This window comes from Hyla sarda, chromosome 4, assembly GCF_029499605.1.
Source record: "Hyla sarda isolate aHylSar1 chromosome 4, aHylSar1.hap1, whole genome shotgun sequence".
NCBI classification, from domain to species: Eukaryota; Metazoa; Chordata; class Amphibia; order Anura; family Hylidae; genus Hyla; species Hyla sarda.
Genome location: NC_079192.1, coordinates 88,291,944 through 88,308,713, shown reverse-complemented (window position 1 = coordinate 88,308,713; position 16,770 = coordinate 88,291,944). Strand labels below are relative to the sequence as shown.

Sequence of the window (16,770 nt, the reverse complement as noted above, 5' to 3'; positions counted from 1 at the left end):
AAACTCAGTCCAAGTTGTCAGGAACCAATTTGATAATTACACAAAGTCCCATCATAATTCACTCTTCATTGCATCATTTTTATCAAAAGAAAAAAGGAACCATTTCCCAAAGCAACCGGCCCGCTTCTTTCATTTTTGAAAAGGCCTCTGAAAAATGAAAGAAGCGATCTAATTGGTTGCTATGGGCAGCTGGTCAACTTTTCTGTATATGCACTTTTATGTATTTGTGCGTGTGTATGTAGGTACTTGTGCATATATGTGTATGTGCATATATATGTAGGGAATTAATGGAGTCACAGTGTGTAGTGCATTAATGGTGGAATGGTATATAGTGCATTGATGAGGTAACATTATATATTAATGGGGGCACGATATATAGTGCATTAGTGGGGGCATGGTAAATATATAGTTCATTAAAGGGGCACGATATATAATTAAAGGGAAACTGACAGGCTGTTCATCCATACTAAACCCAATGCACAGAGTTATAGTGAGTGAGCAGGAGTAAAATGAATACTTACTAAAAGTGTCCCACCCGTTTTCTAGATATTATCCCCATTGCTAATATGCAAATTAAGCCTTGTGCACAATGGAGACAGGAGTCATCTTGCCCAGCTTCCCTGCCTCTGTCCTGTTTAGCGCACTATACCCCCCATCTTCTACATATTCATACTTCTTTGCTCTCACATCCTAGTTTTTGTTGTTGCCAATTCTTGTATATTGCAGCATAATAAGCATTGATTTGTGCAATTCCCATCTCTTCAGTGTAAAAGCTTGTGCACGTTCTGTCATATAGAGGTCAGACTAGGGCATATAGGGCATATATCTAAACATTTAGGGTAGGGTCACACATAAGAGATCCGCTGCAGATCCGCCGGTGACCCAACCCATAGTGTGCCTCCAGCTGCAGATCCATTACGTGTGACCCTACCCTTACAGAGGAAAAGCCCTCTGCAAAATAAAAGAAGCAATGTGATTGGTTGCTATTGACAATTGCACCACTCACACCTGTGATGTCACACCCACTCCTTGCACTGCATACCCATTAAATCTGACAAATATTTTTTAAATTATGAAAAGGGCCCCTTTTTTTTTTTTTTACTTGAGCCCTTGTCCTCCAAAATGTCTTTGCACATTCTGAAAGCCAAGGGGGGGGGGGGGGGGGGGGGGTTGGGGGACTTTATCAAACCTTGTGCTGAGGATCAGTGTAGCAGTCACCCATAGCAACCATATTCCATCCTTTTTTTATTGGTTGCTATGGGTGACTGCTCCACTCTTCCTCAGCACAAGGTTTGATAAATCTCCTTCACAGGTTTTTTGTGCAATGGACAAATATAATATAAATATAATGGGCAATGGAAAAATATATAGCCTCCTGCCCTAAATCTTAATCTGCTCTCCTATTAACAAATTACAGGTAACGAGCAACTCAACTCTGCATAATAAATACTTAATCGGCTATCTAGAAGCTGGAGAGAAATAGAAAGAGAGAGAAGAAAGCAAAAGAGATAGAAAGAAGTGAAGAAGGAGAAAGACAGAAAGAGAAAAAAGATAGAGAATGAATGAGAGAGAGAGAGAGCGGGAGAGAGAATGAGAGAGAGAAAGAATGGAAAAGAAAGAATTAGAGAGAGAGAGAGAGAGAGAGAGAGAGAGAGAGAGAAGGAAAGAGTGAGAAAGAAGGAAAGAGACTGAAAGGAAGAGAAAGAAAGAAATAAAGATAGAAAGAAAAAAAGAAAGATTTAGAGATAAAGAGACAAAAAGAAGGAAATTAAAAGAAAGTAACCAAGAGAGAGAGAGAGAGAGAGAGAGAGAGAGAGAGAGAGAGAGAGAGAGAGAGAGAGAGAAGAAAGCAAGGGAGAAAAAAAGGAAAGAGAGAGAAAAAGGATAGACAGAAAATGAATTAATTAATTAATACGAGAGAGAGAAAGTCAGAAAGAAAGAAATCTGGAGACAGAAATTGAAAATAGTAAAGAAAGAGAGGGAGAGAAAGAAAGAAATTGAGAGAAAGAAAGAAAAAGATAAAGAGAGATAGAAAGAATAAAAGAAAGAGAGAGAGAAGAAAGGAAGGAGAAAGAGTAAAAGAAAGAAAGAGATAAGAGATAGAGTGAGAAAAAGAAACAGAGAGAGAGAGAGAGGTGAAATGATAAATGCAGCAGTGCTTTATGTGTATGTTCTGTATGTTGACTGCTAATATAACCCAGCATATAATAGAACACCTCTCTTCTCACTGTCTCACCCGCAGTAATGGAGCAAAGAGCGAAGCGAATAATAGGATCAGCGAGTGCGTCTCTCTAGGTAAAAGCGTTAACTCTTACGAGGTTCTATACTCCCATCAGATCACTGGGAGGGATTTACAGACAGGATAAAGCAGTGTGTCGGATATAAACTTGTATTATACAGAACCCTTCTCCTTGGGAAAACTGTCATAAACAGCAACAAGCACAGGAGCAACAGAGGGGCAAGTGCAAGCCCTCCACAGAGCCCAGGAGCAAGCACCAGCTCATTCCCAGGCTGCACCCCATCCCTCAGTATACTCTGCCTGGATATTACATTGGAGTTACAAGAAATCACTGGGATTCACAGCTTGTTGGACCAACTTTGAGACTATGAAGGACTGATGTTCTGTTGTGAATGGATCTCCTAGAATTCTGCAGACACATTTGTTGATCTCCTTCTGCAGACTATGAGAATTTCATAGACATGTAAGTAACCATCTGTCTTCTTTTCCCTGCGTGTTTTATCTTCATACAGTGTGCAGTGTGTTTTATGTATTGTACTGTTTCTCTTAGTAAGTGAAGGTGAAACCAGCACCAGACCTGAATGGTCCAGTATAGACATAATAACATTTTTCTGACCTGAATGGTCCAGTATAGACATAATAACATTGCTCTGACCTGAATGGTCCAGTATAGACATAATAACATTGCTCTGACCTGAATGGTCCAGTATAGACATAATAACATTGCTCTGACCTGAATGGTCCAGTATAGACATAATAACATTTTTCTGACCTGAATGGTCCAGTATAGACATAATAACATTGCTCTGACCTGAATGGTCCAGTATAGACATAATAACATTGTTCTGACCTGAATGGTCCAGTATAAACATAATAACATTGCTCTGACCTGAATGGTCCAGTATAGACATAATAACATTGCTCTGACCTGAATGGTCCAGTATAGAAATAATAACATTGTTCTGACCTGAATGGTCCAGTATAGACATAATAACATTGCTCTGACCTGAATGGTCCAGTATAGACATAATAACATTGCTCTGACCTGAATGGTCCAGTATAGACATAATAACATTGTTCTGACCTGAATGGTCCAGTATAGACATAATAACATTGTTCTGACCTGAATGGTCCAGTATAGACATAATAACATTACTCTGACCTGAATGGTCCAGTATAGACATCATAACATTGCTCTGACCTGAATGGTCCAGTATAGACATAATAACATTGTTCTGACCTGAATGGTCCAGTATAAACATAATAACATTGCTCTGACCTGAATGGTCCAGTATAGACATAATAACATTGTTCTGACCTGAATGGTCCAGTATAGACATAATAACATTGTTCTGACCTGAATGGTCCAGTATAGACATAATAACATTGTTCTGACCTGAATGGTCCAGTATAAACATAATAACATTGCTCTGACCTGAATGGTCCAGTATAGACATAATAACATTGCTCTGACCTGAATGGTCCAGTATAGACATAATAACATTGCTCTGACCTGAATGGTCCAGTATAGACATAATAACATTGTTCTGACCTGAATGGTCCAGTATAGACATACTAGCCCTCATTTACTTAGAAAATCGGGTTGTAAGTCTATCTTGCTTTCTTACCCGACTGCTTTTTTGCCCTGGTATTTATTATTATGTTGCATCCTGTTTGTCGCACGTGGGTTTTGTAGGTTTTGGTTTCCAACTCCTCTGAGTTGTCGGGAAAAAATCCACAACAATTCAACAAATTCGGGTTGGAAACCTTTCTAAATATGTGGGAAAGCTCAGAAATGTCGGGTTACGCCCCTTTTTGGGGTTTGGGAGAATCCACATCGGGTCCGTCGGGAAAAAATGTTGCATCGTGTCGCAGACTGGCGCACGATGTCTGCAAAATGGCGCAGACAAAGATGCGCCAAAAAGAATAGTAAATGAGGACCATTAACATTGCTCTGACCTGAATGGTCCAGTATAGACATAATAACATTGTTCTGACCTGAATGGTCCAGTATAGACATAATAACATTGCTCTGACCTGAATGGTCCAGTATAGACATACTAACATTGCTCTGACCTGAATGGTCCAGTATAGACAAAATAACATTGTTCTGACCTGAATGGTCCAGTATAGACAAAATAACATTGTTCTGACCTGAATGGTCCAGTATAGACATAATATCATTGTTCTGACCTGAATGGTCCAGTATAGACATACTAACATTGCTCTGACCTGAATGGTCCAGTATAAACATAATAACATTGCTCTGACCTGAATGGTCCAGTATAGACATAATATCATTGTTCTGACCTGAATGGTCCAGTATAGACATAATAACATTGTTCTGACCTGAATGGTCCAGTATAGACAAAATAACATTGTTCTGACCTGAATGGTCCAGTATAGACATACTAACATTGTTTTGAGTCTTGGCTGTTCTGTAGGAATTGGCAGCAATGCCTTGGTCTGATTTTATTCTATACAGAGAAGTTGAATGCCTTCTAAAAGCCCATTGTTGTCAGCAAATGTTACATTGTGTCCTATGACCATGGCAGTGATTGTATGAAGGTCTTCTATGCTGTAAGTTGTGGTATTCTTCTGTTCATTCACTTTGATGATGCTTCTTCATACTCTTAGTAGTCATTCATCTGAAGAGGTTCAAGGTGATTTTCTGTCTAAGGTGGTGTTTCCCAACCAGGGTGCCTCCAGCTGTTGCAAAACTACAATTCCCAGCATGCCCGGACAGCCTTTGGCTGTCCGGGCATGCTGGGATTTGTAGTTTTGCAACAGCTGGAGGCACCCTGGTTGAGAAACACAGGTCTAAGGATTGCCGTACATCTACATCCGCAAGGATTACATCCATATGTGAGAGTGTGCTATAAGGACTGGCATGTGTCCTTGGTGCTGGGTGCCAGAGAAGGGCCAATAAGCCTCTCTGCTTTAGTGGTGCAGAGTAAAAATACATTGAAGTCAATGGCAAAGAAGATGTTAACCCCTTAACGACGAAGGACGTATATGTACGTCCTCCGCCGGCCCAGGGTCACGCGGTATCCCCGCGGCATATGGGTCGGTCCCGGCGGCTATCAATGGCCGGGACCCGCGGCTAATACAGGACATCACCGATCGCGGTGATGCCCTATATTAACCCTTCAGACGTGGCAATCAAAGCTGATCGCCGCATCTGAAGTGAAAGTAACCCGGCTGCTCAGTCGGGCTGTTCGGGACCGCCGCGGTGAAATCGCGGCATCCCGAACAGCTTACAGGACACCGGGAGGGACCTTACCTGCCTCCTCGGTGTCCGATCGACGAAAGACTGCTCCGTGCCTGAGATCCAGGCAGGAGCAGTCAAGCGCCGATAACACTGATCACAGGCGTGTTAATACACGTCAGTGATCAGCATGAGAGATCAGTGTGTGCAGTGTTATAGGTCCCTATGGGACCTATAACACTGCAAAAAAAAGCTTAAAAAAAGTGTTAATAAAGGTCATTTAACCCCTTCCCTAATAAAAGTTTGAATCACCCCCCTTTTCCCCTAAAAAAAATAAAACAGTGTAAATAAAAATAAAAATAAACATATGTGGTATCGCCGCGTGCGTAAATGTCCAAACTATAAAAATATATTGTTAATTAAACCGCACGGTCAATGGCGTACACGTAAAAAAATTCAAAAGTCTAAAAAAGCGTATTTTTTGTCACTTTATACACCATTAAAAAATTAATAAAAAGTGATCAAAAAGTCCGATCAAAACAAAAATGGTACCGATAAAAACTTCCGATCACGGTGCAAAAAATTAGTCCTCATACCGCCCTGTACGTGGAAAAATAAAAAAGTTATAGGGGTCAGAAGAGGACATTTTTAAACGTATACATTTTCCTGCATGTAGTTATGATTTTTTCCAGAAGTACGACAAAATTAAACCTATATAAATAGGGTATCATTTTAATCGTATGGACCTACAGAATAATGATAAGGTGTCATTTTTACCACAATATGCACTGCATAGAAACGGAGGCCCCCAAAATTTACGAAATGGCGTTTTTTCTTCAATTTTGTCGCACAATGATTTTTTTTCCGTTTCCCCGTGAATGTTTGGGTAAAATGACTAATGTCATTGGAAATTAGAATTGGCGACGCAAAAAAATAAGCCATAACATGGATTTTTAGGTGGAAAAATGAAAAGGTTATGATTTTTAAAAGGTAAGGAGGAAAAAACGAAAGTGCAATAACTGAAAAACCCTGCATCCTTAAGGGGTTAATTATTTCTAATTTGAATTACTCGAGTAAATTCCTCTTGAATAACTCAGTGTGAACGCACCCTTATTCTGTGTACTTAGAGTGAACTGAATAGATGCCCCAGTTAAAGCAATGTCTTTTAAAGGGTACCTCTCATCAAAAAAACTTTTGATATATTATAGATTAATGTATGCAGAATAACTTTACAATTGCATGTTATTAAAAAATATGCTTCTTTCTATTTAATTTTCCACTTTGAAGAAATGACCATAGGGGTCTCCCTACCAGTCCTGGCAGCAAGCATTTCAGACTCATACTGGAGTCCTAAACACTACGAGCTGCCAGTCAGCTTTGTTCACAAAGGAGAACACTCAGCTGCCAGCCTGCTTTGTTCACAGCCTGTTTGGCTGTGAACAAAGCAGGGTGGCAGCTCTGAGTGTTTAGGACTCCAGCATGAGTCAGAAATGCTTGCTGACAGGACTGATCGGGAAAAATACAATAGAAAGAAGCATATTTTTCATTAACATGCTATTGGAAAGTTATTCAACATTCATTAATCTAAAATATATCAAAAGTTTATTTGATGAGAGGTACACTTTAACATTATTTATTATTCCTGTATTATAGTGGGAGTCCAACAAGGTGCATCTGCTTATAGCTGGTATAGCTGGTATGTGCATGGGTTATGCCTAGGGGTCAAGTCCTGCAGGAACCAATGGGAATGGAGCTCCTGCACTTTTTCCAAAGCAGGAAGACTGTTCCCCTGTTCCGCAGGAGCAGCTCTTGAGTGGAAATCTTGGGTGAGTTCCCACACTTTTTATTTTTCAGGACTTGACCCCTGGTTATGCCCAGGTGTACCTTCATGCCGAACATTTAGTATATCCTTGGAGTTACCAATTTGGCAGTTCACCGGTATATATTTCTAGAAGCTCCAAAGGTGCAGCTGCACATTAAATATACACACCAATGGTTTACTGTACATCAGTGCTCACAAACACATACCAGTCTCTACATTTCCCTTCTGGACATGTATGAAGAAGCATATAAAAAGACAATCTTCCCTTACGTTAAAAGGAACCTGCCACTGTGAAAAGGCAGTTCAATCTGTATGCATCATGTTATAGAGAAGGAGGAGCTGAGCAGATTCATATACTTATTTATTGGAAAAACTTCAATATATCTAGTTTATTTATCTGAACATGTTTTTTTTCTGACCTTAGGAGTCCATTGGGTGGTCCTACTCAGTGATTAACAGTTAATTGTATGCTGATTAGTACAGGAATGGCTGTTAATCATTAATTAGGTCCTCCACCCACTGGACTCCTGAGCCCAGAATTTAAAATGAATAAGTTATAAAGAAGATTTTTCCCACAAAATATATATCAATCTGCTTGGCTCTTCCAGCTCTATAACATTATGCTTGCAAACTGGCAAGTGTTTTCTATCTGAAAGGTTCCCTTTAAATTCAGTTTCTGACAAATGCTGTAAAGCAATATTTAAAGATATTGGCCGACATTTATCATTGTCTTTAGACAGTTTTTGTGTCTAGAAAAGGCACAAAAAAGTAGCAAGCAGGGTTTATTTGCGCCTTTTTTGTGTCTTTTGGTTTTCACATTTCTGCAGATTTTGAGTTGCAATCCACTGATTTTGGCAATATAAACTGGCTCCAGAAAGTAAAACAGATTTGTAAATTACATCTATTAAATCATCTTAATCCTTTCAGTTCTTATGAAACGCTGAAGTTGAGTTGTTCTTTTCTGTCTAAGTGCTCTCTGATGACACCTGTCTCGGGAGCTGTCCAGAGTAGAAGCAAATCCCCATAGCAAACCTCTAACTCTACGCAGTTCCCGAGACTGAGAGAGAGCACTGTTGCCAGACAGAAAAGAACAACTCATGTTCAGCAGCTGATAATTATTGGAAGGATTAATATTTTTTTAATAGAAGTAATTTACAAATCTGTTTAAGTTTCTGGAACCAGTTGATATATATAAAAAAATAAAGTTTGTTCCTGGAATATCCCTTTAAGAACATTGTTTGGCAATGTTCAGACGGAGGAATTTCCGCAATTCCAGACAATTTCTGCTCAGCAAAGGTCGCTGAATGGCATGGTGGATTTCCACTGAAATTCAAAGCCCAATTGACTTCAATGTGATTCAGACGTGGAATTCTGCAAAATTAAACACTGCTATTAAAATTTAGCAGAATTCAAAATTGCTGCCGTAGAAATTCTGCAGTGTGAATGGGAGGTCATTTGAAATATGAGGCAGCTGATGTTTTAAATTTGTTGCATCTTTCTCACTGTGCACCAAGCTTATAAAGCTACCTGAGTAGATTTCTGGCATAAATTATGTTAAATTCCCATTACCACTTTTCAACCATGGCATAGGCAGTATGAAAGGGAAAAAGTTGGATTTTTGCTTAAAACGCAGCATAAAAGTGCAGTGTCAGTATGTCAGAAAACTGGCATGCTAATACTAGACAATTACTTTAACCTCTTAAGGACTTAGGGTGTACCTGTACGCTCTAAGCCCGATCCTGGTGAGAAAAACGGGGTCACGCCGTGACCCCGCATCACACGGGGTCTGTCCCGGCTGCTAACGATAGCCGGGACCCTGGGCTAATTGGTGCCGCACGATCAGCGTGCAGCACCGATTGTTGTGCCGCGCGCTGTTAACCATTGAGATGCGGCGATCAAAGTTGACCGCCGTGTCTGAAAACAAAAGTAAACGCTTCCTGGCAGCTCAGTCGGGCTGATCGGGACATCGCGATAAAATCGCGATGTTCCGATCAGCTGGGACACAGCCGGAGGTCTCCTTACCTGACTTTGCGGTGTCTGATCGTCGATTGATTGCTCCAAGCCTGAGCTACAGGCTTGAGCAATCAAGCCCCTATCTGACTAATCCGTGCAAAGCTATGGCTTTGCAGGGATCAGCATAGGAGATCAGTGCGTGCAGTGTTATAGGTCCCTATGGGAGCTATAGCACTGCAAAAAATCCAACTTATATAAGTAGGGTATCATTTTAACCATATGGAACTACAGAATAAAGATAAGGTGTAATTTTGACCAAAAAATTCACTGCACTGCGTTGAAACGGAAGTCCCCAAAAGTTACAAAATGAAATTTTTTCTTCAATTTTGTCACACAAAATTTCTTTTCCGTTTCACCGTGGACTTTTTGGTAAAAGGACTAATGTCACTGCAAAGTAGAATTGGTGGCACAAGAAATAAGCCATCATATGGATTTTTAGGTGCAAAATGTAAACCGTTATGATTTTTAGGAGGTGATGAAGAAAAAATGAAAATACAAAAACGGAAAAATGCTGAGTCCTTAAGGGGTTAAGCATAGCAATTTATCTACACTTTTAATGGTTAGGATTAGGGATAATGTAGAGCTAATAGGCACATACACCACATACTGAAGTCTACACCAGTTAGCACAGATTTAACGTACAATTTACACAAAGTTTTGCTGTAAATTATAGGGAATGTGTCAATCCACTGAGGCTCCATGCCTCCCACTAAGTCCCACCCACTTAAATGATTTGGGGAGGTGAGTAAATACATCAACAAATTGAAAATGTATTTAAAAAATGCAATACAATATCAATCTTTATATTTATATTTCTTTAGTGATTTCCTCCCTTTGTGTTTTAATTTCTCATTATTTTCAGGATCTCTGATTGTTGTTATTATATTTAAATGTTCCCAAACCAATTAATCTTATTGTTAAACAGTTTAGGCTTCAAGCTGTTGTAGCATTCTACATTGTAGCAAACTATATCACGAAAGAAGACAGTTCGGTGCTGGTGATGTACTTAGTTGACCGAGGATTAATCAACTCTATCTGAATATAATTGGTGAAAACACTCTGTGAGAAGTGCTTAATCTGGATAAATAATAATGTTTCACCTCCAGCAAATGAAAGACTTGAAAGTGGTAGAGATTGAAACAGTATATAATAGAAAGCTGCAGAATGTAACAATGCACAATGATTAAACGGGTTGTCTGAGGTTTAGATTAAAAAAAAAAAAAAAAAAAAAAAAAGATTATGTACCTGCCCAATCCCCTACCTCTGCCGTACTCAAGATCACCAGATCACCACTTTTTGTTCCCCATCTGGATACAAGGAGAGGTCTGCTCAGCCAATCACTATCTGAGGCAGGTAACCACTGTAGCCAGTGATTGGCTGTGCAGACATTTCTGTGTTTCAGGACTGGAAAATGGTGAGCTCCATGAGTAAGGGCAGGTGAATAAGGACTCCTTGAATCAGTGATTGGCTGCAGCGTCTTGTGCTCAGTGTATAGGGACATCATGAGTAGTGATGAGCGGCATATGCCATATTCACATTTGCGATATTTCACGAATATATGGAGGAATATTCCTCCTATATTTGCTTATTCAATATATTCGTGGTTATTTTCACTTTGCGTGAATGCGGGTAGGCGAATGCATATGCGCGTATGGGCATGAGGATAACAATCCACCTATCTATATTATCTATCTTATCTATACATCTATCCATCTATCTATATTATCTATCCATCTATCTATATCCTAATATTCTTGGTCTATACAGAAGTGATAATGTGTCTGTGACATTTTTCATTTTGAATATTATCATGTCATATTCATGAATATCATAACTATCTATCTACCTATCTAATTTTAGTGACAATATTCACGAATATGAGGATATTCACGATTATTTGCATATTCGCGAATGTTCGCTCTCCAGTCTAATACAGTAAATAGTATAGGAGCCTTCTTTAGACCACAAGCTGGAAGCACGGAGTTTAGCATGACAGTATAGTTGGAAGGTAGAGATGTAGCTAATTGTTCGCCGGCGAACAGTTCCCGGCGAATTTAGTATGTTTGCGTTCACCTTGCCGGGCGAACATATGTGAAGTTTGATCCGCCCCCTATACTTTAACATTGCGGTAAACGTTGACCCTGTGAGTCAGAGTCAGAAGACACATTACAGCCAGTCAGCAGCAGTCCCTCCCTTCCAGACCCTCCTACCTCTTGCACGGATGCCATTTTACCCTCATTCGGCAAGCTGCAGGCTTAGGAAGTGGAACAGGGGAAGAGGTGAAAGTAATCCTCCTCCCACGAACACGCCAGCAAGGACAGGATGCTTTACAGACATGCTGTTGATGGAGGACATGCGGAGCTTTTTAAGTCCTACGCATCGCCACAGCCCTTCGGGGTCCACCATCAGAGAACGACTTGACCGACAGGTAGCAGACTACCTGGCCTTAACCGCAGATATCGACACTCTGAGGAGCGATGAACCCCTTGACTACTGGGTGTGCCGGCTTGACCTGTGGCCTGAGCTATCCCAATTTGCGCTCGAACTTCTGGTCTGTTCCACTTCAAGTGTCCTGTCAGAAAGGACCTTCAGTGCAGCTGGAGGTATTGTCTCTGAGAAGAGGAGTCGCCTTGGTCAAAAAAATCTGGATTACATCACCTTTAAGATGAATGAGGGATGGATCCCGAAGGGACTGACACTGGGCGATACAGTTGACTGAACACGGCCTGATAAGATGAGCTGCCTTGGGCTAAAAATGGTCCACACGATGCTGTATTTGAACTCTGAATGCCGAATGACTCATGTGACTTATCCGCCACTAAGTAGGGTTCAAGCCGCAATGTTTTAGGGCACTTTCTGCATGGCAAAACAAACAGAACTTTTTCTGGCCGCTGCTCCAGCAGCGGCTGCGACAATACCCAATTTTCATCCATGTATACATGACTAATTTTTCTGGCCTCTGCTGCTCCACTTGTTATGATGCTGCAATTTTTCTGGCTGCTGCTACAGCTGCGGCTGCGACAATACCCAATTTTTCATCCATGTGTACATTCCTAATTTTTCTGGTACTCTCTGCTGACATCTCTGTCCATTTTAGCAACCGTGGATATTAGATGTACGCTAAGGGTAGCATGGTGGCTCGGAGGTTAGCACTGCTGCCTTGCAGCGCTGGGGCCTTGGGTTCAAATCCCACTATGTGCTGCCTAAAGGGGTGCTCTTACTATGTGTTGCCTAATCTTATGTGCAGCCTAAGGGGGAGCTCTAACTATGTGCTGCCTAACATGGGGGAATCTATGTGCTGCCTAAAGGGGGGGATCTAACTATGTGATGCCTGAAGGGGGGATCTAACTATGTGATGCCTAATATGGGGTAATCTATGTGCTGCCTAAAGGGGGATCTAACTATGTGATGCCTAAAGGGGGCTAAAGCATGTTATTCCAAACCATTTAGGAATGTTGGGTGATTTATGTCCTTTATGGATTAAAACCAGACTCTGCATCAACTATGTAATTTTCCATGGGAGTTTTGCCATGGATCCCCCTCCGGCACGCCACAGTCCAGGTGTTAGTCCCCTTGAAACAATTATTAAATTACTATTGTGCCCAGAAAGAGTCCCTGTGGGTTTTAAAATTCGCCTACCCTTTGAAGTCAGTGGCTGGTTCGCCCGGTTCACAAACTTTTGCGGAAGTTCGCGTTCGCGGTTCGCGAACCGAAAATTTTATGTCCGCGACATCACTATTGGTGGGTGAATATATATATATATATATATATTTTTTTTTTTTTTTTTAATGTCCTCCCATTCCCTGGCCCTGGGTAATTTTGTGAAAAGACAAGGAGACTCCATTAAAGCAAAACATCTGACTGCACCACTTTTGGTTGCAAAAATATCCCTCCAAAAATGTGCCTGTAGAAGTGAACATGCCTTTACCAAGCTATAGCTGCACTATAATGAATTGGAGGAAATGTAAAGTTTACCTGTCGTTAGCAAAAACATTTTATATAACGTAAGATAATAACATTATACGTATATTTTGTAATATACATTGGTTAAAAAATGTGTATACTTTTGGGTGAAAAAAATGCTGTCTATGTAGCTATTGCCTGTGTGTCTCTGTGAGGAAGTGAAAACAAGCAGGGCTCTGTACACTGAGGACAAGCAGGGCTCTGTACAGTGAGGACAAGCAGGGCTCTTTGCACTGAGGACAAGCAGGGCTCTGCACACTGAGGACAAGCTGGGGGTCTGTACAGTGAGGACAAGCGGGGCTCTGTGCACTGAGGACAAGCAGGGCTCTGTACACTGAGGATAAGCAGGACTCTGTACAGTGAGGACAAGCAGGGCTTGTTCCCTATGGCAGTTTATTCTATCTTGTATTACCCGGTTTACTCACTATGCTGGGCGCTCCGCTGCAAGCCGCGTCCCGTGGACTGTGATTGGCTGCTTCCCTTTCAGAGACGTCTGCTTGGCAACGCGTCCGTGGATACTCCTGTCACTGCTATGTCGGCGCGCGCTGCGAGTGGAGCGCCTTACAATAGACCGATGCCATTGTTTATGTTTATTTTCCGCCACATGGCTATGTTGTTTACCTCGTCAGAGCTCCCGCAACTGAGCCTCGTTTTGGACAATCACTACCGAGATGTGTTTGTCACATTGCCGATTCCACCCATGCTATATCCCTTAGTACTGTTTATATTGATGTTATATTATTATCATAATTGAACGCACACCTGTATGTTACAGACAATAATTATATTCTGCTGTTTCTATATGCAAATTAAGTTTTTTGTAAGTGTACTGGATGTGACATCACATCCAGCCCAACCCTTCCTGACCTGTACCTCCTTCACCTTGTCATTATATAAAGGGTGCTTGTTGTAGCAGCACCTAGATAATCTGAGGAAGGGGAATTTACCCCGAAACTCGTCATGATCCTTTTGTTGTTTTGTGTACAATAAAATTGCTTGATTAAGAACACTTACCTGCATCCTGTGTATACCTGGATAGAGCAGCGCCTGGATCCATTGGTCCTTTTTCTCACAAGTATTCCAGTTCCTACAGGGCGTTGACACGCTCCTGTGACCATCAGGCTCGGCAGCTTATCCAACTCTATCTGGTACCCCAATCAAGGGGTGATATGCGCAATTCTTCTACTTTAAGGTGAGCAGCCACCCTGACTTAAGTCCTGGGTGTACATTCAGCATACTTTTTGGTTCCCTCATCTGCCAAGGGTAATACACGAGGCGCTGCCTCCCGGTTGTCTTTTTTGTCTTTATTTCTACACTGAGGACAAGCAGGGCTCTGTACACTGAGGACAAGCAGGGCTCTGTACACTGAGGACAGGCAGGGCATGTACACTAAGGACAATCAGGGCACTGTGCACTGAGGACAAGCAGGGTTCTGTACACTGAGTACAAGCAGGGTTCTGTGCAGTGAGGAAAAGCAAGGCTCTGTACAGTGAGGACAAGCAGGGCTCTGTACACTGAGGATAAGCAGGGCTCTGTACACTGAGGACAAGCAGGGCTCTGTACACTGAGAACAAGCAGGGCTCTGTACACTAAGAACAAGCAGGGCATGTACACTGAGGACAATCAGGGCACTGTGCACTGAGGACAAGCAGGGCTCTGTGCAGTGAGGACAAGCAAGGCTCTGTACAGTGAGGACAAGCAGGACTCTGTACACTGAGTACAAGCAGGGCTCTGTGCAGTGAGGACAAGAAGGGCTCTGTACACTGAGGACAAGAAGGTCTCTGTACACTGAGGACAAGCCGGGATCTGTTCACAGAGGACCAGCAGGGCTCTATACACTGAGGACAAGCAGGGTTCTGTACACTGAGGACAAGCAGGGCACTGTGTACTGAGGACAAGCAGGGCTCTGTGCAGTGAGGACAAGCAGGGTTCTGTGCAGTGAGGACAAACAGGGGTCTGTACACTGAGGACAAGCAGGGCTCTGTGCACCGAAGACAAGCAGGGCTCTGTGCAGTGAGGACAAGCAAGGCTCTGTACACCGCGGACAAGCAGAGCTCTGTACACTGAAGACAAGCAGGGTTCTGTACACTGAGGACAAGAAGAGCTCTGTACACTGAGGACAAGCAGGACTCTGTACAGTGAGGACAAGCAGGGCTCTGTACACTGACGACAAGCAGGGCTCTGTTCACTGAGGACAAGCAGGGCTCTGTGCAGTGAGGACAAGCAGGGCTCTGTGCAGTGAGGACAAGCAGGACTCTGTACAGTGAAGCTCACAGCGCCGACTCCAGTGTTCTGAACAGTTTGTTTCAAATGCTGAGCAGCGGAGTATCCCTTTCAGGACTTAGCCCTTTTTTGCAATTCTGACCACTGTTACTTTATGCATTATTAACTCTGAGATGCTTTCACCTTTCATTTTACTCTGATTCAGAGATTTTTTTTTCATGGCATATTCTACTTTAATGTAGTGGTACATTTTCGTCGTTACTTGCATCCTTTCTTGGTGAAAAATCCCCAAATTTCATGAATATTTTGAAATGTTGCATTTTTCTAACTTTGAAACTTTCTGCTTGTAAGGAAAATGGCCATTCAAAAAAAATTATATATTGATTCAGAAATACAATGTGTCTACTTTATATTGGCATCAAAAAGTTGACTTGTTTTTACTTTTTGAAGACATTAGAGGGCTTCAAAGTACACCAGCAATTTTCAAAATTCTAAATTTGAAGTGGATTTGAGGGGCCTTTCTGTGAGAAATACCCCATAAATGACCCCATTATAGAAACTGCACCCCTCAAAGTATTCAAAATGACATTCATAAAGTTTTGTTAACCCTTTAGGTGTTTCACAGGAATAGCAGCAAGGCAAGGAGAAAATTCAAAATCTTCATTCTTTACACTCTCATGTTCTTGTAGAGCCATTTTTTTTATTTTTACAAGGGGTAAAAGGAGAGAAATCCCCCCCAAAATTTGTAACCCAATTTCTCTCAAGTAAGGTAATACCTCATATATGGATGTAAAGTTTTCTGCAAGCACAGTAGAGGGCTCAGAATGGAAGGAGCGGCAATGGGATTTTAGAGAGTGAATGTTGCTGAAATAGTTTTTGGGGGGCATGTCACATTTAGGAAGCCCCTATGGTGCCAGAACAGCAAAAAGAAAAAACACATGACATACTATTTTGGAAACTACACCCCTCAACGAACGTAACACGGGGTACAGTGAACCTTAACACCCCACATGTCTTTGACGACTTTTCATTAAAGTAAATTAATTGTGTAAATGATTTTTTTTTTTTTACGAAAATGCATTTTTCCCCCAAATTTTACATTTTTACAAGGGGTAATAGGAGAAAATGCCCCCTAAAATTTGTAACCCCATTTTTTCTGAGTATGGAAATACCCCATGTGTGGACGTCGTGATCTGCTGGCGCACTACAATGCTCACAAGAGAAGGAGTCACATTTGGCTTTTGGAAAGCAAATTTTGCTGAAATGTTTTTTTGGGGGTATGTCGCATTTAGGAAACCCCTA

General features: G+C 41.5%; 1 protein-coding gene across 1 annotated transcript in view; it reads left to right on the top strand.

Moving 5' to 3' along the window:
• The first annotated feature begins 2,132 nt into the window (after positions 1–2,132).
• The window catches only part of LOC130368165 (prolactin-releasing peptide receptor-like), a 300,552-nt gene continuing 285,914 nt past the window's right edge, over positions 2,133–16,770 (top strand). Inside the window, exon 1 of the mRNA XM_056571531.1 lies at positions 2,133–2,702. The gene's annotated coding sequence lies outside the window, so the exon portion shown is untranslated. The remainder of the gene's footprint in view (positions 2,703–16,770) is intronic.